Below are 23,896 nucleotides of genomic sequence, written 5' to 3' on the forward strand. Positions count from 1 at the left end.
TTTGATATTGTGGTGTTAGGTAGTGTAAGAGCTACAGAGCAAAGAAACCAGAAAGGGGGAGGAGGAGAGGCAGCTCTCAAGACACTGAATGGTTAAGAATGAAACGTGCTTGTGCATTTTGAATTGTGTGGTTCACAGTAGGGGATACTCAGATGTTTTGTTACTTCCAAAGTAACATGACATCATCTTATTTGCAAAGTCACTATGCTATAGTTGTCTTTATAGCCAAAAGAACTCTCAAGTGGGATATCAAATATATGCATTACATAATCAGAACAAAGTCTTTATTTGTTGATTGTACCCTTAGGGGGGGATGCTGAATGGAAGTTGCATATGGAAGATGTAATCTGGCAGAATTAACCATTTCCTAACCATCCTATCAAACACTATAAAGTGAAGTAATAGACTGGGGATAGGATTCATTTGGGAGGGATGTAGCTGAAGAAAATAACATTCTTAAATTGTTTACAAGTTGTTCATCTTTCTTTAAATAACTTTAAATGTATTTAAACCAGAAGAGTTTTACAGATAAGTTTATAGGCTGATTTGTTGAAATGTCACATAGTATAATTCCTGTTGTCAATGAATTCAGAGGAAGCAGACCAATTTCCACTCAGCCTGTGGTTTTAATTTGTTGGAATATAATACACTTAAAAAAAAAAAAAAAAAAAGAAACTTTTGGGAGGGGTTGTTGTTATTTGTTTTTTGTTTGGTTTGGGTGAGTTTGAGGGTATTTTTGTGGAATATTAAATTTGACTTTTTAAGCTAATTTCAGCACTTTTTAGAGTTGTTCATTTGTAAGGACCATGTGTACCAAATTACTGTTATGTATCTGGCAGCTCTAATCAGCCCAGGTTTTTAGTAAGACCTTTTTTGTGGAAGGTATGATGTGGAGTTTATAGTTCTGAAGCTACATGAAAGCAGTGCCAGAGTTTGATCTTGTAATTGATTGTCATGGTATTTTGTGTGACCTCAGTCTAGTTTTATTTAACCTGGATTTCATAAACATCATCTTAAATAAAGTAAGTAACTATGTTCAAACTCCATGGGAAATGAGACCAACCTAGTGGCTTGCTACAAACAAGAGTCACTATTTCAGTGGACAAGGGAAGGGCAATGACTATCAGCTGTCTGGACTTCCACATGGCCTTTGACAGAGTTTCCCACAACATCCATCTTTTTAAGTTGGAGACATTGATTTGATGCATGGGCTGATTAGTGGAGAAGGAGTTGGCTGGATGGTTGAACCCAGAGGGTAGTAGTCAATGGTTTGACATCCAGATGGAAATGAATGACAAGTAGTGTCCCTCTGGGGTCTGTACTGGGACAAGTGCTATTTGATATCTTCATCAGTGGTATAGACAGTGGGATCAAGTGCACCCTCAGCAACTTTTTAGATGACACCAAGCTGAGTGGTGCAGTAGACATACCAGAGGGATGGGATGTCATCAAGTGGGACCTAGACAAGCTGGAGAAGAGGGCCCAGGTGAACCTCATGAGATTCAAGAAGGACAAGTGCAAGGTCCTATACCTGAGTTGGGACAATCCTCATTGTTGGTACAGACTTGAGGGGACTATGTGATAGAGAGCAGCCCTGGGGAAAAGGACTTGTCAGCCCTTATACCTGTGTACCTTTTAGATTGCAAGGGATTTTTCAGTGCAAAGACTGGCTCAACCCAAAACTGTGGATTTTGCTGCTCTCTTCCCTCTTGTCCTGCTCCCAGGCTAAATTAGGCACCACCATGAGTCATCCATCAATATTGACTTCACTTTTGAGATGTACTTGCTGAAGAGTGGGAACTTCTTGGCAAGTTGTATTTTGTTGTTAATATGCCTGTCCCAACAAATCCTCAGTAGTAGTAAATTTGGTTTGGTCATTTCACAGAATTCTCCATTTCTTCTCCAGATCAGTTCCAGATGGTCATGAAACAAGATACTGATTTTGAAAGTATCAGCCTCAAAATATTCATTGTGATACCTCATGGACAACTGAGACATAAATGTGTGAAGTACTGAAGATGCTCAAGTGGAAAGGAAGGCATACACTGAGCAGAGTTCAAATATTTAAAACTTTGGGATGTTTTTATCCTTTCAGAGCAGACAGTGTAGTTCTTAGCTTTCTTTTTCTGGGTCATTCATCCACAGTACAGAGCATGGATGAGGACTCAGTAGGCTTAATTAATGTAGTTAATACTCATTTTTGATTAAATGAATGCAGTTGTTTTCCATGGGATAGGCTATAGGTGATGTTTAGAATCCTACCAGCTTGCTTTTACTTTTACTTATTAGCAGTTCTGCTTGGGAAAGTCTGGGGTGTGTGCATGTGGCATTTTCTTCCTGATAGTTATTCCTGTAGGGATTTTCTGTTCCAGTCTCCCCATGTGGAGCAAACATGGGGACAAATGGTGAGTAGTTAATTTTAGAGCTAAATGTACATGCTGCTGATGTGCATTTAGGTAAACACAACTAATACCCTCACCACAGATTTTGGTAGAGTCACTCAGTTACAAAACACAGTAAGATGGTTTTGGGTAGTGTCCATTCTTAGCATGAACTCATCGCTTTAAGGAGCTAACAGTGTCCTTACAAAATTTTAAAAGATCATAGAGTCATAGAATTGTTTTGTTTGGAAAAGACATCTAAGGGCCTTGAGTCCAGCCATCAACCTAAGGCCACCACGGCTGTTAAACCGTGTCCCAAAGTGCCATATCCTCGTATTTCTTAAACACAGAGGAGCTCAGCCCCAGTAAGGAGGCCCAGCCAGCACCCGTGGATGATATTGGAGCAGTCAATCATTGCCCTAACAACCGGGGGGCCACCAGGCCCCCCGGCCTTTGTTGTCACCACCACCATCACCCAGTGTGCACCATGGGCACTCACCAGTGATGAGAGGAGGATCCCTCAGCCCAGATGGGCTCAGCTTAGGGCTTCGCCCTTCCTGTGGGGGATTAAAAAGGGGAGTGGGTGGGGAGGGCCAAGTGGCCACAGCTGGGGTGGGAGGAGACTCCAGCAGAGCCCAGGTGCTCTGGGTTTGAAGGGGAAAAAGGGGGAAAATGAGGTGGGTGGGGTGGAAAAAAGGGGCAGGCTGTGAAACCTGTGTTGAGAAAGAATGGAGATTAAAATAATATCCAAATAGGAATTATTGACTTTCAGTGATTGCTAGATGCTTAATATGGCTACTTTCAGGATGTTCCACTCCTCTTGGATATTAGATAATTTATTGACAAACCCAAGCATGATTTTGATAGGCCAGTATTAAGTTCAATAAACAAAAAAATCCCCACACACCTTCTGCTGAAGTAATTGCATAGCATTACCCTCTCAGCAAACTCTTGGTTTAGTGTTGGGTGATAGATTGGAGCTGATGATCTCAAAGGTCTTTTTCAACCTCGATTCTGTGAATTAATGAATTAATATCCTCACATTGACTGTTGAGCTATTACGAGTACAGCCCTCATGGGCTGTTACTCATCTGGATTTTCAGGGTGCTGAAAGAGCCACCCTCAGGACCATGGGTGCCTTGACATTGTGGGAATTTAAGTCATCAAACTGACTAGCTTTTTGGTTGGTTGTGCATCCTGGCTTTTCCCTCCATTCATCTTTTATAGGTTTTGGTTTGGTTTGTTTTTTTTCCTCCCTCTTTGAAGAATTATGTGCATGACTTTTATCTTTTCATGGTCTTCTTTTGAAGAGAAAAAGAAGATTGCGGGTAGTGCTATAGATGTTTTTTGAGGTCCACTGCTCTGGAACTGTGAAGCATGCACCCAAGCTGACCTTGGGAAGCAGGAGAGAGGCTGCAAACCACTGGTAAACTGAGCAGTGAGTTTACAGGAAAAGAATGTTGGATCGCCAGTGTTGAGCTTGGGTAAGCGATTCACAAAAGAATCCTCCATCTGGAAACTGAAAGGAGAAAAAGTTTATTTAAGGTGGCCTTTAAAAAAAACCAGTTGCTTCTCTGGTAGATGGCTGCAGCTATATATCTTGCAGCGTGAGTCATGGGTGGCTTTATAGTTCTACATCCCTTTGCATAGGAGGAATAAACTTTGGAGAAGAGGAATTTAAGAGAAAACAGAAGTGTGAATAACTGCTAATGGTGCTCTCTCTGGCTCCATTCAGTCTGCCATTTCATCATACATGAAGGGGGTAATTCAGAGATTCCTTTCTTGGCACATAAGTGGCAACATATGTTTGAAACAGTGAGTGGAAACTGTAGGGGGAAAAGAAATGACAGGCATATGGCAATAGGAAGGCAAGAGAAAATTTGTTGCCCTAACGTTGGCCACATAATTGGTACACTTAACTTCTGAGGGACTGATTTATTTAAACACAAAAATGTATGCTCCATTTATTCAGGTTTTCTATACGTAACCCATATCTTGCAGCTCCTTCAGGACATCTGCCCAAAGAGCTCACTGAGGTAGTGGAAGGTGATGAGCGAGGTTCAGAGCCTCTCTGCCAAGGAGTGGAGGGAAAAACCAGGATGCAAAAACACAACCCTGCCTTCATTCATACTCTCATTTTAAAAGAGGAACAATTTAAAACCTTGTGTGTTTTTACACTCAGGTTTAGGATATTTATGGTATAATGCAGCTTAAGATTTACTGCTTAGTAAAAAGAATAGCTGTCCTGGAAAACAGGCTGCATCCAAAATGCAAAGTGCACGCTGAAGTAACCTGCTAACTTCAGTAACAGTTTCTACCCAGCACACACGTCTGTGCAGAGCTGTAAGCAAAATGCAGTTTCTCACGCTGTATGTGATCTGGAGAAATCATGGGTAACTCTTTCTGTTTCCTCAGCTAGTTTTGTGCCTTAAGTTAAATAATCTGTTTCAAGTGAGAGTGCTGTTGGGAAGCTCCAAATCAAACCTGGTCTTAGAGGGCTTCTGTTGACATGCAAAATGTATTGAGGAACTTAGTTTGGCCTGCAGCTGAAAACTCTTCAAATCCAGAGAGTATGTTCTCAAGAAATGCTTGGGAGGAAGGCACTCTGTTTTCTATCTGTTCAATAATGATTGATCAAAACCTGGGAGAATATGTCCTACCATGTTTGCCTGAATTAAAATGGCTTTTCTGAAGAGTGATGAAGTCCTTGGAGAACTGTAACTCAGCAACCAATTGGTCATGTTATGGCCTGGACTCTGAGGGAATCTTAATCTTCGCATCAAAATGGAAAAGTGACTCAATGACAGTTTAATTTTGTTCACTCTTCTCTTTCACCTCTTCTGGCTCTGGTATTTTTGGTCTAGTGATTATAATTTTGAGATGGTAAGCCCTACGTGAGAGTTGCTTGCATTATGTCAGCAAATGTAGCTTATTTTAGGGAGAAGGACAGATGCTTTACCAATCTTACTTAAAGTTGGAAAGTATGCAGCATTAAACTTCTAAAAATAGATTAAAAAGTCAGCTCTAGCTTTTCTTCTGCTTTTTTTTTTCCCTAAAGAAAACCCACCCTTTGTAATTAGTACTCTGTGTTAATAACTGAAACCTCAAGAAATCTGAACTAATTTCCTTACCAGAGTAAATGACATCATAAGTGCTGTCAGCAAAAGGAATGAAAAGAAGTGCTTTGAAAGGAAACCTATTTATGTTATTTTGGTTGTCACCCATGTTAGCAAAATGCCAGGAAAATGCATCTGGAATTTGTAGAAATCTGTGAAGTTGGTTAAGGTTTGGGATTTTTACTTCTTTTTTTTTTTGTAAATATGTGGAGAGGAACCTGCTTTGTTTTGTTGTGTTGGTTTTTTCCTTTTTAAACCACAAAATTTAATACTGCACTACTTGTTTTGGAGGAAAGATGAGACATTTTTAAAGGTGTTTCAGGAAAATTATTAAACATACACTGGTAGCTTCTCTATGTCTTATTTTACTTAAATGTTGTATTTTGTTTGATGTCTTAGCATTTGTTCATTCAGTTGTCTCATAAAGTTGGGGATATTTTTAGGTAAGTTCTCTTCCCCCCACCTGCTCTGCCTTAGTGAGACCACATCTGGAGTGTTGTGTCCAGTTCAAGAGGGATGAGGAACTACTGGAGAGAGTTCAACAGAGGCTGTGAGGATGGTTAAGGGACTGGAACTGTCTTATGAGGAAAGGCTGAGAGACCTGATGTTGTTTAACCTGGAGAAGACTGAGAGATCTGATCAACATTTGCAAATAATTTAAGGGTGGGTTTCACAAAGAAGGGGGCAGTCTCTTTTCATGGGTGCTCAGTAATAGGATGAGGGTTAGCAGGTACAAACTGGAACACAGGATGTTCCACCTCCACATGAGGAAAAGCTTCTTTGATGTGAGGGTGCTGGCGTGCTGGACCAGGCTGCCCAGAGAGATTGTGTAGTCTCCTTCCCTGGAGACTTTCCAAATCCACCTGGTCACCTTCCTGTGTGACCTGCCCCAGGTGATCCTGCTTTGGCAGGGTGTTTGGACTCAGTCTACACAGGTCCTTTTCAAGCCCTACCATTCTGTGATTCTGAGAGGTTGACTGGTGGAATCACTCCCATGCATACCAAATCCTGTAGCTTTGTGTGGAGTAGAGGGATACTGGTCAGAAGGGACAAGGACCTTATATCCTTGTTGATGGGTCCTGCTTCCTAATTATGGATTAGATTTTTAGGGTTCTGTTCCCTGAAGAATTTCTGAGTTTCAGTTTCCAAGTGAGTAACCACTAAGGAAATAACTACATTTTGTATCAAACTCTTCAGCCAATTTGAGTTTTCCCTTGGTCATCACACTGGCATAAAATGCCATGACTTGTCCTGTCTGTGGTAGGGTTTTTTGTTTCAATTCATTGGTTGAACTGTTACCACTAGCTGCTGTGGCAGGTGACAATGCATGGCTCTTACATCATTGTATTCCACCACCATGAAAATGTAGTCACAAGATGTGACAATGACTCCAGGTGGTTTGTACAGAATTTTTAAGCAACAAGGCTGTAACATGTCTCCAGGCCATGACTGGCAACCCTCCTGCAGAACGGCACATTTCAACCAGGCATGTGCAGGCTGCCTGTTGGGCATGAAGTGCACGTGCATGGGTAGTTAGTTCTTATGTAATGCTAACAACCTTTCCAGCACAAGTGAACTCATCCTTTTTTCCCTTCCTTTTCTCCTGTCCATCAGTAACTCCTCCATGTTATTTTAAATCCCATATAGCAGATGCTGGATGAGTGCCAGCCTCTGCTGCCATCCCTTCCTGATTGAAGGCTGAAATCTGTGGGTTTGTGCCACCAGAAGTCTTACTTTTTCCTAGTAAGGCAGCATTTCCTTCTCTAGAGCAGCTGAGCTTTAGGAACTTGTTCTTACCATGAGACCTGGCAGTTAGTTGCCCTATAAACAGTTGCTCTTTTTTTTTTAATAAGCATTGGCTTCATAAAGCATGTCTTTGGAGCTTTGGAAAAAGCTTCATGCAAGTGTGTAGCTCCTATTTCTGAAAACAAGATTACATTCTATTTTATTTTGTTGTGCTTGCAGTAAGAACTCATGTTCAAAGTGTCACAGCACAGAACAGGCATTGCTGTATAATGCAATACAAGCTTTTCTACCTGTAATCCTTCATGATTTTTGTTGGTGCTGCCAAATAGAGGGTAACCTGTAACCATAAAGCCTAGTCAAAACTGGATGAGCTGGGGAAAGACTTGGAGAAAAGGCTTGGAGTGGTGGGATGAGAGGGAATGGATTGAAGCTTGAGGAGAAGAGATTTAGACTGGATATTAGTGAGGGAAGTGAGACACTAGAACAGGTTGCCCAGGGAAGGTGTTCAAGGCCAGGTTGTATGAGGCCTTGAGCAACCTGATCTAGTGGAAGGTGTCCATGCCTGTGGCAAGGGGTTTGGAACTGGATGATCTTTAAGGTGCCTTCCAACCTAACCCATTTTATGATCTAATCTGATTTGATTGGGAAAGAAGAAAAAAGGCAAAATTAAACAATAGATTCATAAATAATATTTTTTATGAGAAACAACAGGTCAAACTTGATTGTATTCTTTATGAGAGGGATAGGCAAATGCCAAAACTGGTGTTGGAACATGATCTGGAACAGCGTGCAGCAGCACCAGGGGGGAATCCTTGCCTTACAATCCTCACAGCTTTAGCAGTTTTCTCCTCCCAGGCAATGTGTTGCCAGTACACTTTACAAGAACAACAGATAAACCATGAGCTTCCAGGGTGTGCATTTCATACATTACAGTTCTAAAGGAACTCTGCCAGACCTCATCCCAAGTTTGTTCATTTAAGGATAACTTGAGGCTTTTGGTTGATAAATACCTCTTCTCAATTTCTTACTCCAAAACCTCATTCAGATCAGGAGAGCCAGACCGTGACCACTAGGGTTGGGTATGGCCTGCCAGAACACTTCACCAGGCTGTTTTCTCTTTTACTATCATTCTTCAAAGCGAGGAGTCCTGTGGGGGATTTATGAATTGTCCTGTTGGGCTGTAGCCCCTTCTATGCTGTCCTCCCCTGTTCAATAGACCTGTCTTTGAGTGTGGAATGGCATGTGCACCAGCATTTTGTTCATGTGATGTAGTTGCACAACCTTTCATATGTTGGAGATCTTACTAATGTTTATAAATGACTGAAAGGTGGGTGTCAAGAAGGAGGGGCCAGTCTCTTTTTGATAGCATCCTGTGATAGGACAAGGGGCAATGGGGTACAAACATATCAGTTTATCAGCTCTAATTCTAGGTTAATATCAGGGCTCTTCATGATGACTGACAGAGGATGCCTAACCCATGTAGAAGCCAAACTGTAAGCTAAACAGGCAAAATAATTCTGTCTGTGATGAAGTCTTATTTTGATTTCTAAGAGAAGATGCATTTCATACAAAATAACCTTCCTTTCTTTTTCCTGCTTGCTGCTGAATCCTCAAAACCAGCTGTTAACAATTTCAGTGTCTTTGATGGCCTAGCTTTTCTCAGCTGAATTTCCTAAATTCTTGGACTCAGAAATGTCTTTTTAAAGTGAGTGTCATAACCTGATTATCAATGAAAGAAACAAACTTATTGATGTACTTTTAGTTTTGGAGTTACCATGTTTTTATGTTAATAGAAGCTGTCTTTCTCCTTAAACTGAAATAAACTAAAGAACAGTTCCTGAGCAGTTTTCACATTTGTGATGTACTGAGTGTGATGCATTTGGTTGTGTCCTCTCATCCTGCAGAGAGGGTAGATGGATGAGTCAATGTATGAACCTGTCTAGAAATTCTACTGAATATGGACATTTCAGATCAAAGATGGAATGCAGTGAAGAACATCCAATGTGCAAATTGTCAAGTAGATATATCACAATATACATATGTGCAAAAATATGAGTGTGTATATATGCACATATACAGATCCATAGAATTCTGTTGGTTGGAAAAATCTCTAAGGTTGGGGCAATCCTCAATATTAATACAGGCTCTGTGGGAGGATGAGATCAAGAGCAGCCCTGGAGAAAATGACTTGGAGGCAGTGGTGGATGAGAAGATGGACATGAGCCAGTAATGTGCACTTGCAGCCCAGAAGATAACCATATCCTGGGCTGCATCAAAAGAAGCATGGCCAGCAGGTTGAGAGAGGTGATTCTGCCCCTGCTCTGGTGAGACCTCACTTGGAGTACTGTGTCCAGCTCAGGGGCCACCAACACAAGGAGGACATGGACTTGATGGAGCAGGTCCAGAGGAGGGCCATAAGATGATCAGAGGGCTGGAGAACCTCTCTTACAAAGACAGGCTGAAAGAATTGAGTCTTATAGCTGCATTTCAATGTCTGAAGAAGACCCACAGGAAGGCTGTGGAGGGACTATTTAGAAGGGCTTGTAGTGATAGGATGAGGGGCAATGGCTTTAAAATGGAGCAGGGTAGATTTAGGCTGGGCATAAGGAGGAAGTTCTTTACAATGAGTGTGGTGAAATACTGGAACAGGTTGGCCTGGGATGGGGTTGACGCCCTGTTCCCAGAGGCATTCAAGATCAGACTTAATGCAGCGCTGAGAACTGATCTAGTTGGAGGTGTCCCTGCTCACTGCAGGGTGGTTGGACAAGACGACTTTTGAGAGTCTTTCCAGCCCAATGCAGTCTATGAATCTGTGAATCATGGAGTGCAACCATCAGCCTAATACATCCATGATCATTAAACCATATCCCACAGTGCCATGTCCACGGGTTTCTTGAACAGCTCCAGGGATGGTGACTCCACCATCTCCTTGGGCATCGTATTCCAATGCCTGACATATATACAGGCCTCTGTTCACCTAAGCATTAATGTCAAATTCCAAAAAATGTGGTGATGAGAGAGGACCATTTTAGCTCATGTCAAGAAAATGTGCTTCAGTAATTTCTCTATCTCTGGAGAGCTTATTAAACACTAAACAGGATGTCTCAGCATGTAACTGATTGAGTGTTTTAAATCATTCACTTCCATTTAGCTCCTGGCCAGCTTCTCCTTGTTGAGGACAATGGCAAACAAAACCTGTAATTTGCACTGACAATGCTAACATGCAGTTTGTTGTGCAAGCTTCTCAACTCTGAGGTTTTATAAAGTATACATTCAAATAAAACTCAGTTCTTAATGTAAACACATTTTGTAACTCTAAACTTAGCCAAACAGTTAGAAATGAAGTAGTGATTCTATTTCTTTCCCCTTTAAAGTGTCATTGTATATATCTGTATCTATGTCTGTCTGCCTGTCTGTCTGTCTGTCTATCTATCTATCTATCTATCTATCTATCTATATTTGTTGATAGATAGAGATATCCAAACTTGAATAATGTGAAGAGACAGCAGTAATGTAAGGACTTCTCTTCTTTCTCACCTGTCTTATTTTTTTTTACTCTGTGGGTTTAACATCAGTTTCCTAAGCGTTTTATCTTTTACTGCCAAGTGTATCCTTGTGAGACTTGACACCACCATTGTTGTGCTCCACTTAGTGAGCTTCTGTAGAATCTGTTATTTCCAGAATTTTTCAGTTTGCTTCCCTCCCTGCTACTTGTTGAATTGGTTTTTTCCCCAGGTGTGTTCAAATGGCTCAAGGTGAGGTTTTTCTGCATTATGTCTTCCTTTGGGATCCAAGAACTTGTATGTCCTTCTTCTTCTTGAAGATACTTCAGTGTCCTAAACATTCATGATAGGCATTTTATATAATTACATATTTTGGAAGATTCAGCCTGTGATTTGAGGACTTATGATATCAAGGGAGGTGGTGGAGTCACCGTCCCTGGGGGTGTTCAAGCAGGGATTGGACGTGGCACTTGGTGCCATGGTCTAGTCATGAGGTCTGTGGTGACAGGTTGGACTCGATGATCCTTGAGGTCTCTTCCAACCTTGGTGATACTGTGATACTGTGATCATAGAATCATCATATAATGGTTTGGGTTGCAAGGGACCTTAAAGATTGTCTAGTTCCAACCTGCCTTACTTTGGCAGGGGCACCTTCCACTAGAGCAGGTTAGTCAAACCCCATCCAACCTGGCCTTGAACACTTCCAAGGATGGGACTGGACTCAAGATACAGTCTTGCCAGCTTTTTCTAAGATAAATAATAATTTAGGATATTTTTTGTATTTTTCTTTTAAAAACAAACAGCCTCTCCCTCTCTCCTTGGAAGTGTGAAAGCTCTGCTTTACTGGGAATAATTTTTAAAAGCCTAAGTGTTCCAGTTAGCTCAGCATCTTCATTCCTTTCCCCAGCATTGTTCTGGACTGCTGCATGCTTGATTGCATGTGGATGTCTGGCTGCAGAGGTGAAAACTGCATGCCTGAGCTCCTTTAAAACTGACCTCACATGCCAGTATTTATTTCTTGAAAATCAAATATTTCACTAGAGATAATTTCAGGAGATTTATGCATGGCTTCCTATAACCTCACTCTTTGACTTCTAGAAATCAAAGAAGGAAAAAGTGAAGACTGTAACTTCCTACCACTATCCAAATACTCAGCTTTTACAACAGCTAATCAATACTGTGGTTTTACTTCTTTATTTGGATGCAGTAAGGATAGGTAGCTGTTTCTGTAGGTTTTGTAGAAAGAGCATTATTTGCTGTGGAAAAATGTTGTTTGTATAGTGAAACAAAATGAATTATGGAAATTTGATTCATGGATGGATTTTTTTAGTGTCCAATCATGTGCAAACTATTCAACTTTCCCCCCTCTTAGGATGAACACAAAGTTTTTCTGCAGTGTGCTTTTACTGGGGTCAGACTGGACTCTTGCTTAATATCCTGGACAGTGAAAGATAATCTGCTTTCAAGAACCCTGTAGGCATTTCCTAACTTGGAGTTCTGTGCTTTTTTTCTTGCATTTTATTTGAAATGAGCTGAGGGATGAGAAAATGGGATGATGATGGATTGGTGAACAGCCATAAAGAAAAATCAATTAAAATTTGGCCTTTGTAAATGTCTGTTTCAGACAATTCTAAGTAATTAGTCAGACCCTTGAGTTTTGTTTTTACGCATGTCAGAGTACATGGAAAACATGCTCATGCCAGGAAAGGGGTAAATGAACTGCTGTGAGCTCAGTTAGTTTTGCTTCAGTGCAGATGCTGGGATTAATGGGAGGATAGAAGAGCAAAGCATTACTCAGTTTAAGGACACATGGAGAAGGAGAGCAGACTTGGCACATGAGTTCTGCTTCTGATGTTTGGTGGTTTTTTTCTCAGCTGGCTGGAGTATTTCATGTTTGCCTGGCATCTACTAGTTCTTTACTATCATTCCTTCTAATTAGTTGGTGAATTAAATTAATTGGTCTTGAGTTCTGCTTCAGTTGTTCCTAGAATCACTTGTTAAAAACTAGTTCTGCCTCCCATTTCTCTGTGGGATTTTTTTTGAGGGAGAAATTATCCACTGGCTACACTTCATCAGTTTCTCACGTTTGCTTACAACACTTAAATACTGCGTAGCCCTGGTAAGGTGCTAGTAAACTTGTTGCTTTGTGTTGTACAAATTTGAGCTAAAGCTTTTTCTATTACCAGTTCATCTTCAGATGGCTTCACAGACTCTTTCTCCATATAAGGAGTTTAATATGAAAACCTCCTTGACCTCCCAAACAGTGGAATCCAGTGCTGTCAGCTAGAGAAAAATACAAATGAAAAGGAACTAAGATTGTGGCAAATGAACCAATTTAATTTTATGCCTCAGTGCTCAGAAGGTTGTCCAGAGCAGTTCCATGTTGTCTGCTTTGAGGAGGATGCATACTAGCCACTTTGGATGGATGGATTTGACATATCAGCATTTCAGTTTCTTGTATATTATCCTTGCCCTTTTTTTTTTAAGGTGTCTTTATACTTATTTTAATCTGTTCTTAAATTGCTTAGTTGCCTTTGAGGGGAGTATTTTAGTTGCTTTTAATTGGCTGATACACATTTACATGGAACCTGGCTTTGTTAGCCTTGTTAAATTGTTTTTGTGATGCATTCAAGGAATTTATTGTTTGAGACGCTCTGTTTAATAAAGTTTCCATTAGTGTTATGTGTTTAGCCCACTTAACACTAGATAAGATAGCTGCTTTTGTGTTGTTCTGCTTTACTTCAGACAGGTTGGATTTGAGAATATTAATCTCTCACTTTTCAGTACTTAGTTTGTGGACTGGTTCATGGCTCTAGTAGGAACAAAAATTGCAACTTCTTCCTGCTGTCAAAATTGAGGATTAGATGCTTTACAACACAGCTATTCTGTGTTATACTCTAACTGCTGCTTCCCCTTGCTTCTGCCCTTCCTACCTCTTGTAACTATGTGGTATCTGTCATTATTTTGGATTGATGGTTAGTAGTGTAGCATTTATATAATTATCTCTTTATTCATGAGCTTCAACTGACAGAAAGTCTGGATATGATTTTACAGAGTTAAGTGCATATATCTTACTTCATTCTATACTTTTCTGGTTTCTATGCTTCCTCTTCCTTTCTTTCTTCCTTTCTTTCTTTCTTTCTTTCTTTCTTTCTTTCTTTCTTTGTTTCTTTCTGTTTTACTAATTTTTCTTCTTTTTTTTGTTTGTTACAGCTGTACAGCTTCTGCATCATCATACATTGTTCTCTTACTCTGATTTAAATACTTTATCAATAGTATAATCTCATTCCACTGAATGTTTTCTTCTCACACATTATACAAAGTAGATTCTATCCATGTCCACATTTAAAACTAGACAGTCTAGTTTTTATGCTGGATTTTTTGACTTGGGTTTGTATAGGAACTCTTGCATCCCTGTTCATTGGCTTTCTTCTATTATTATTATTATAATTTTTCTCTCTTTTTTTTTTTTTTTAACTCTACTCTTTAAACTCTGTTTGGAAGGTTCTTTGCATTGGAATGCTATTTTCTTTCTTTGCACCTGAACTTAATACAGAGATAAAGAAGATGGGAATTCACGGAGGTCAGGATTTTGAACCTGTAAGCTACATTTAATAAAACTCTATTCATTATGCTGTTGGATGCTCAGTATTGCAAGAAATTATGCTGTCTAAAAAGATCCTCTCTATCTCCTTACCCTTTGCTAAACTGGGGTCTTATGAAGCTTAATAAGTTCAATATATTGCCCTTCTGTAGTTTCAGTACAGTGTATTTTTCAATCATCTTTTATTTCTAGGTCAGTACTAGGGAGATGTAAAGCATCACATAAAAGTGATAATGGTGCTCTTCAGTGTCTTTTCAGGAGAGCTGACTATGTGAACTTTGGGTTCATTAATTGCTCTTTTGGTCAGAGCTACAGTGTTGGCTGTCACATTGTGATCAGAGACCATGAGAAAACTGAGTTCTGGATGAAAGATGATCAAGACCTTGAGTTACTGGAGCATGTCCAGAGAAAGGCAGCAAAGCTGGCAAAGGATCTAGAGAACAAGTCTTATGAGGAATGGCTGAGAGAGCTGGGGTTGTTTAGTCTGGAGAAGAGGAGGTTGAAGGGAGACCTCATTGCTCTCTACTCCCTGAAAGCAGGTTGGAGTGCGGTGGGAGTTGGTCTCTTCTTCCTAGTATCAGGTGATAACATGAGAGGAAAAGGCCTGAAATTTTGCCAGAGTGGTTTTAGGTTGGATATAAGGGAAAATTTCTTTCCTGCAAGACAGATCAGGAACTGGAACAGGCTGCCCAGTGAGGTGGTAGAGTCTCCATCCCATGAGGTGTTCAAGTAACATATGGACATGGCACTTCAGGACATGGACTCCATGCTCTTAGAGGTCTTTTCCAACCAAACCAATTCTATGATTCTATATAGGGCTGATATTTCAATAAGAGTTGTGGATAACTAGCAATTAGTAAAAGATTTATGGATGTGGTGCTGTATCACAATGCTGAAGCTTTGTGGAACGTGTTTACAAGGTACTTTGAGCTTTACTATCGTGTTTTTTTGAGAAGTATATTTATAATCTATATTTTTTTATTGGCTATGCTTAAATTGTGTCTCTAAGGCATTTTTGAAGGTTTGTAGCAAGCTTAAATATGTATTAAAAGTTAAGTAATTTTATCCAGTTAGTGTATTCATCCAAACATGTCATCAAACGTCTCAATTTCCTTTCTAGAAGGCCAGTTAGGGACAGACTGACTCATTCTTCTGTCCGACAGAATGCAAAGACATCCAGGGTTTAGCTGGCAAGACTATGGAAAAAAAAGGAGATTTTTAGGATTTTAGGGAGTGTATGTTGCTTCTTAGTTTCCCCAGTTGGATATAAGATTAAATTTTAAAATGAGCAACATGTGAAAGCCTGCCTAAACTCTAAATATTTAAACAAACAATGTCTCAATGTCCTGATGACTTAAATGCAAATTGTAGGATCTGAACATTCCTAAAATTCATCTTATATGTTAGAATAAAGCTTACACTGCTAAGAATTTTCTGATAACCCTGAAGTTCTTAGCAAAGAAATTAAACTGAAAGGAAAGGAGGGTGCATGATCTTAATTTCTGCTAGGTTTTTACTACCTTTTCCACAGAATTGTCTGGGTTTTGTTCAGTGTTTTTCCCAGTTTATGAGGAAGAATGAAGCTGGCATAGGGTGTCAAGAAATGCAAGTGAGATGGAACAGATATAGTTGACTGAAATGGAAGAATAGTTCAAAGAAGCACAGAGTGTTAGAGGCTGGAAGGGACCTCCAGAGATCATTGAGTCCAACCCCCATGCCAAAAGGAGGATCACCTAGGGTAGTCTGCACAGGAATGCATCCAGATGGGTTTTGAAAGTCTCCAGAGGAGACTTCACAACCTGTTTAGGCAGCCTGTTTCAGTGCTCTGTCATCCACACTGTAAAGAAGTTTCTCCTCATGTTCAGGTGAAACCTTCTATGTTCAAATTTGTATCCATTGCTCCTTGTCTTATTACTGTGCGTCACAGAAAAGAAATTGGCCCCATCCATTTGACACTCACCCCTCAGATATTTATAGACATTGATCAGATCCCCTCTCAGTTTTCTCTTCTCCAGAGATACGGGAGATGCTCAAGTCCCCTAATCATCCTCGTGGCTCTCCATTGGATTCTTTCCAGCAGGTTCCTGGCTCTCTTTAATTGGGGAACCCAAAACTGAACACAATACTCCAGGTGTAGTCTCACCAGGGCAGAGTTTTTGGGTTTTGGTCTTCAGACACTAAACCAAAGAAAGAAGTGGTCAGGCATTGGAACAGGCTGCCCAGGGAGGTGGTGAAGTCATCATCCCTAGAGGTGTTCAAGAAACATGTGGACGTGGCACTTCTGGACATGGTTCAATGGCTATGGTGGTCCTAGGTCGATTGTTGGACTTGATGATCTTAGAGGTCTTTTCCAACCAAAACAATTCTGTGATTATATCATTTTGGTGTTTATTTTTAACATTTTTTCTAGATCTCTTTGTCTTAAACTGCATACTTCTTTCATATGTATATATAAAGCTTAGAGATTTTCTAGCTTTGAATGCTCATAGTATACCATGGGAAACTTGGTTATCAGTTTAGTCCACAGGTCTTGGTAACTGATGTGTGACCTGTGTTCTTGGTTCCCATGGCTGGGGTTTTTTTTGCCTCTTGTCTGTTCCTCACATATGAACATTTAAGTGGCTTAAATTTTTCTGCCACAAGAAAGATCTTCATTGAGATTTCTCCTCCCCATATTTAAGCAGGAATATGTTTTCCCACATCAATGGAAAATTATGATAGTGTCAAACTTTCAGAGCACAATTTATAGATGTTTCCTTCTGTCTGATGTTGTGTGTTTTCTTTTCAAACAGCAGTTACAAAATCCCGTGCCAATTTCTCCCTCTCTCACAGACCCACCCTGCAATGAATCAGAAGTGCACCGTGCCTTTTTTTGGTCACAGGTCTTGGTGCAATCATCTGCTTCTATTGTTGCTTATGATTAGGCTAGTTATGCTGTGCTGCTCATGGAGCAGTGCCCTCAGTCTTATTTGGAAATGTAAATTGGTGACTAGAGTGTGTGCCCCATTACTGAGGGCTGTGCCTCACCATGAGCATATTTGGCCAGTGCTTCATCATCTGTGCTGGTCACTGGGTAGGTTCCAAACAGACTATATGGTGTTGGTATTGATTTACGATCTCCATAAATATTCAAAGACTTGCCAGTTTACAAAGATCATCTTTCTCTTTGAGCACTGGCACTATGGTTAGAAGTGCTGTTCAGAGCTACCTCAAGGGTGGTTTTCCACAGTCATCCCCTTTGGGAAAATTTATTCAGGGAGAGCACATGGCCATGACCATTACTTTCCCAACTGAGGAAGGGAGAGTGAGCCCCCGTGTAGGAGAACATTGTTTGACTAAGTTGTTTTCATTCTCCCCAGACTCAAATTACACAGTTACCATGACAGTGTGCCTGAAGCAATGAACAGATATCTTATTTGCTTACAATTAAAAATATTGAATGAGCCTCACTTCCCTCTCTCATTGCACTGGTGTCAGTGGCGTTGCATGAGAAATGGTTATCACCCAGCTCTTGCATCTGCTTGTGGATACTAGCAGGTGGAATAACTTAGAATTGCACCACAGATCTAGAGAATTCCTCAGTTAACACTGAGCTGAAAGCTCTGTTTCTATTTTTATTTATCCTTGATCCTTGTTCTGAATAATGTGACCTGATTTAAGGTCACATTAGGTTTTAAATCTTTAGGTTAACCTGAATTGTATTAATTTATTTGCTTTACACTAATGTATTTTAGCCTTCCATCATGCACAGAATCTGTTGTAGAAATCTTTGAATTTTTGACAAGGGCTTGTTTTCACAACATCTGTTGAAAGTTATGTGGATATTTTTTTCATGTACAAGCATGAGGTAATTAATCTGTGTACATCACTTCCTTCTGTCTGTCTCTGTGCCTCAGTGGTATTGTTAGTGAGACTGTCCCATTGGAGTGTAATGTACAATAAGAACGTGAATGCTTTGCTTGTGGTAGGTCTCTCTTATTCACCTACAGAACACTAGATACCCGTGAAAAAGGTCAAATGTATGCAGATCTGGCATCCATTTCACAACTTGCAAGGCATAGTCTCAGGCATATGTAATATATATGGCCACTGCCAGAAAGCTGAAAGGAAATGATTGCATTTGAGTACAATGCAATCTACAACAATAGTTCAGTGTGCATGAAATTAAAAACTGCTGGTAACACATATAGAATAAATAAGTCAACAGTGTTTATTTTTACTGTAGTTTTCTGTAGAGATAAGGTCATGTTTCTTATAATATTTATTTGGCTTCATTAAGAAAAGCAGCAAATATTAATTATACTCACTGTTACAGAATACTGAGTTTTCCTGAGCTGGACACACAATGTACTATTCTTCCAACGTGTGAATGTGTCAGAATTCAATTACAGCACTGTTACACTGACAACATACTAACACATCACCTTGTAGCTGACGTGGTTCCTTCTCCCTGTGATGCCCTGCCCCTGTTTTCAGGGCTTGATCACTTGACCTACTGTGTGTAGCAATTATCTTCATCTGACACTTAAACCAACAACAAACCACTTAATCTAGAGTGCTTAGATTTATGAAATCACATTTCTTACCTACTCAGTACCTAGAGCAGTATCATAACATATTATGATTTAATTATTGTAATAGGATTTAATATGAGCAAGGAGTGGCATGAGTGTGGTCTTGAGGAGAAGGATTTGTGGGTGCCAGTAGATGAAGAACTCAACGTGAGCTGGCAATGTGCAAGTGCAACCGTGTCCTGGGCTGCATCAAAAGAAGTATGACCAGCAGGATAAGTGAGATGATTCTCCTGATCTACTCTGCTCTTGTGAGACTCTACCTAAAGTACTGTGTCCAGGTACTTCAGCCTCCAGCATAAGAAGGACATCAGACTGTTGGAGCAGGTCCAGAAGAGGGCCACTAAGATGATCAGAGGGCTGGAGCACCTTTCCAATGAGGACAGGCTGAGAGAATTGAGTCTGTTCAGCCTGAAGAAGAGAAAACTCTATGTAGATCTTATAGCTGCCTTCCAGTACCTGAAGTGGGCTTACAGGAAAGCTGGGGAGGGCCTTTTTACAAGGGCTTGTAGTGATAGGACAAGAGGGAATGGATTGAAGCTGGAAGAGGGTAGATTTAGAGTGGATATTAGGAAGAAATTCTTTGCAGTGAGGACGGTGAGACACTGGAACAGATTGCCCAGGAAGGTTATGGATGGCCTCTCCCTGGAAGTGTTCAAAGCCAGGTTGGACAGGTCCTTCAGCAACCTGGTCTACTAGAAGGTGTTCCTGACAATGGCAAGGGACTAGAATTAGATGATCTTTAGAGTCCCTTTCAACCCAAACCATTCTGTGATTCTGTGGATTTTGGTACACTTTCTATGTGTTGTTTAGTCCATGCAATAACATTGCATGAGAGGCTAAGAGTGTATTGTAGAAGCACACAAGTCTCATCACTTAGAGGGGTGATAGTGCTAATGGAAGAAATAACACCAAAAAAATAATACTATAACGTGAAGGACTGGAAAAGAATTTAGTTTGGATGGACAGAAAGATACACTTGATTTATTTGTGTCTGGGATTATTTTGTTTGCTTGGCTCGTCTTGGGTTTTCCTAATTTTATTTAGCCTTTTCCTGGAGGTGCTATAAAGAGGAATTTGTGAGACATGAATGTAGAAAGCTTCAGGTAGAAAGTGTGCCTAGATATGACAGGCTGAGTGACAAGCAGTATGATTGTGTTACCCTACTTTTAAGAACTTAGGTATTATAGAATCCTAAGGCTAAAGCCAGGATAAAAGACTGTTCCCTTCTGGTCTCATAGAGATGGGAATGATGGCAGATTGCTCATAAGTGGTGCAATTTGTTGTTGTGGTGGTGTTGGCGATGGTCAGTGTAGACCTGAGCCATCAGCTTAAATAGAGATGATGGCTGGCTTTGAGATTGTGTAAGGAGAAGCACAGAGAGTGAATGGATAAAGACCCGAAGACTTAGACTTTTGGGGTCCTGTGGACAGAGCAGAGGTGGACAATCAGAAGTTTCCAACTCAGAGTGCACTGTGGAGACAGAGAAATGAGTCCAGCTGGAGTCATAGAAACTTTGTGGGTACGATGGCAAAGAAGTATTGAGAGCTCATTTGTGTGCAAGGCAGCCAAAAGATCAGACACAGTGAACATGGATTTTAGTTCAGAGGTTTGCCAGAATGAAGGTTATTGAACCTTTAATGAATGTGGCTTCAGCTGAACCTGGGAGAAGCCAGACCAAAAGGATGCCTACAAAGAAACTGAAGGAAAGGGTCTCCTAGTGAGGACATCAAAGACTGCACTAGGAGCCCTGACAGCCAGCAGAATCACTTGGATATCTTCAGAAAACAGCTTGACAAGAATCTCAGAAACGTGACCTGACAGTGAAGTTAGCTCTGCACTCAGCAGGCTCTGCTGGAGGGGTCCCTTCTAAACTGTATCACTCAAAAGATTGTCTTACTGAAACTGACCATGAGAGGGGCAGCAATTGGAGCAACAAGCACAGTTTTGTGGTGCTTTATTAGAGAAGAAAAACTGCAGCTGTGAGACTTTTGCAGGTTAGGTTCCAGTGTGGTGACTGCTTATCCCTCAGATGTGTATAATAACTTCTATCTTAATACTGAAAATGCCCCTTGATATTTTAGGAAGAAATGTCTGATACAATAGAGTTTGGCTGGATGGCTTTTCACTTGCATTGAGCATAAGGAGTAGGCTTCCTTTCAGGAAATGTTAGGACTAAATCTAAACAACTGTGTTTCCTTCCTCTTTGGACTAGCTTCTCTACATGGCCTTTGTGAATGTGAAGTGAGAGCTAAACCAAAAACCTCTGCTGACTTTATTCCATGTAGAAAAAACCTACCAACAGATAATCCTTAAACTAGGAACCTCACTAACTGCTGCTATACCCATCTTCAAAGTTTTGTGCTAACATTCAAATTCCTGTGAGCAACACTTATTAATACCTTTTAAAAATAATGACCTTTAAAAATCTATTTACATTGTTTATTAGCAGCCTGCCACTTTTTCCTGTCCTGTTGAACAACATTCACTTAAGTGGTATAGCTTCAAGATTATAGAATCATAGAATTCTATTCCAGTATATGCAGAGTAAAGGCATACAGTTCTTTCTCTCTTTTTTCTTCTTCTGTCACTCCTGCTTGCAACTTCCCTCTCTCTCTCTTCCATGGCCTTGCTGGGGTATCCCTGTTTTGACTGCTGTGTGAGAAAGGAGGAAGGGGGTGGGGCAGGAGATGAATGGTTCCTCCTGGATCCATCCAGCTGGGTCTGGGGAGTTTCTGTGTTGTTTATGAAGTGTAGATGTATACATATTGTACATGTATTGTATGTTATCTAAATGTTAGGACATCTGATATTTGGAGACTGGATGGGGCACTTGGTGCCATGGTTTAGTTGATTGGATAGTGTTGGGTGATAGGTTGGACGTAGTGATCTCAGAAGTCTTTTCCAACCTGGTCTGGTCTGGTCTGGTCTGGTCTATTCTATTCTATTCTATTCTATTCTATTCTATTCTATTCTATTCTATTCCATTCCATTTCACTCCACTCCACTCCACTCCACTCCACTCCACTCCACTCCACTCCACTCCACTCCACTCCACTCCACTCCACTCCACTCCACGCCACTCCACTCCATTCTAATGGTTTGGGTTGGAAGGGATCTTAAAGATCATCTGATTCCAACCCTCCTGCCACAGGCAGAGAGAGACACCTTCCATTGGGCCAGGTTGCAATCGAATGCAAAATTTACATCCTGAGATTTAAATGTAGAAAAAGCTTTAACTTGCTGAGTGGTTTTTGGTTGTTGTTTGGATTTCTTTCTTTTTCTGTGGTTTGGTGTTGGCCTTTTTTTTACAGCAGGCAATTGCGTGGAGATCTTGATGGCGACATTACTTGGCAAACATTTTGGAACCAGCTCAACATGTGACATCACACCCCCTTAAGGTTTTCCACATAAAATACATCCTCCAAAGAAAATACAAAAAACTGAGACTTAATCTGAAATCTATTATTACATCCTCTAAGGTCTCACAAAGTACCTCAAAATTCCACCCCGTCCCTCTCACCCTCCATGTTATTTTATTTTTCCTAGGCAGGTAGACTAGATGTTGCAGATAATGGTGGTAAATATTTTATGGTCTTCTTGGGGGAAATATGGAAGAGGGGCAGGGAAGAGAGTTTTAATCTTACGACTGCAGTGCTTTCACAAGAAAAACACAAGGACTCTGATGCTTAGTCTTTCTTCATGTGCAACTGTTCAGGCTGTGTGAGCATGTGTCTGATGTAACATTTTGCCACTTTTAGCAACTGTAATTGTTTAGCCCTGTCTCTAGGAGATGAGTGTCTCACAGTTAGGGAGAAAAAAAGACAGCAGAGGGAAAAAGTTCCATTCATCACAGGTTTTGGTTCCTCATATGATGATGTTCCATAAAAGCAGTTCTTAAAGAAAAAAAGACAGTTCTGTGCATAGTGAGGCACTTTGTATGTGCTTTCCTGTGTATGCCGCAGCTTGCCTGCATCTCTGTACGTTTCTCTGAGAAACAAAAGGGTTTTTACCCCAGCTTCTTTTATTGCAAATAACAAATCTGTCTGTCTGTTCGTGGGGTATGCTTTTTTTTTTCCTAGGCATGCAGGAGAGAAGTGTAGTGCAAAGGCTGAACGCTGCCAAAACCCATGCAACGTGATTTCAAGCAGGAGAAGCAGAGCAAGAATTATCTATGCATAATGTGAGTTTAGAATAGGCTTAACGTTCTCACACCCAAACATTTCCATCTGGAAGCTGTTCCTGAGTGAAAGGAAACAGAGACCATATTCTCCTATCTTCTGAAGTAGCTGTCCAGGGAATAAGAAATTTTCTTCAATACTTTTTTCCCCTGTAGGATGTGTTCAGTTCTACTACAGATTCAGAGAAGGCACAGTTTAAACTGGCTTTTTGAAGTAAATGATACTAAATTCTTCCTAATACTTATGAGAATTGATGTTGAAACTCTCACATTATGCTTAAACAAACTTTGGTGCTTTTAGGTTATACTTAGAAGTTGGGATTTGTGGGGCTTTTATGCCAGTCTTAATCTGAGAACTTTATGGAACTGTTATTTTCAAAGCTTTCTGGAAATTATCCTCTGCCTTTGCTTCATTTCTGTGTATTTCAGTGTCTGTCCAAACACCTCATGTCAAGGTTTTCCCTTGTATCTTTTTCTTCTGCCATCTGATGTTCTGTTCTGTTACTGTAGTGTACACCGAGCATCTTGAATATGCTGAAAAGTTCACCTCCTTCATGTTGGTTTTAACTTGACACATTTGCATATCTCCCTCTATTCTCTATAGTGTAACATACCTGCCATCCTGCAACAGTGCTGAAGAATCTGCCAACTCTTTCACCTACCTCATTTGCTGATGGAGGTGCAGACACTGCTGTTACTTAGGAGTGATTAGTCATGATTTCACAGCTGAGCTCTCAAAATACAACTCTGCAAATACTTCTACTTTTTAGCAAACACAGAACAAGAAAGCAGACA

The 23,896-nt window shown here is 40.5% G+C and overlaps 2 protein-coding genes across 4 annotated transcripts in view; one reads left to right on the forward strand and one right to left on the reverse strand.

Annotated features, from left to right (window-relative positions):
* CMSS1 (cms1 ribosomal small subunit homolog) overlaps positions 1-23,896 on the forward strand; it is a 236,231-nt gene that overhangs the window by 51,786 nt on the left and 160,549 nt on the right. The gene's annotated exons all lie outside the window — the stretch shown is intronic.
* The window catches only part of FILIP1L (filamin A interacting protein 1 like), a 189,959-nt gene that overhangs the window by 48,220 nt on the left and 117,843 nt on the right, over positions 1-23,896 (reverse strand). The window lies entirely within an intron of this gene.

Source organism: Dryobates pubescens, chromosome 8 (assembly GCF_014839835.1).
Source record: "Dryobates pubescens isolate bDryPub1 chromosome 8, bDryPub1.pri, whole genome shotgun sequence".
NCBI classification, from domain to species: Eukaryota; Metazoa; Chordata; class Aves; order Piciformes; family Picidae; genus Dryobates; species Dryobates pubescens.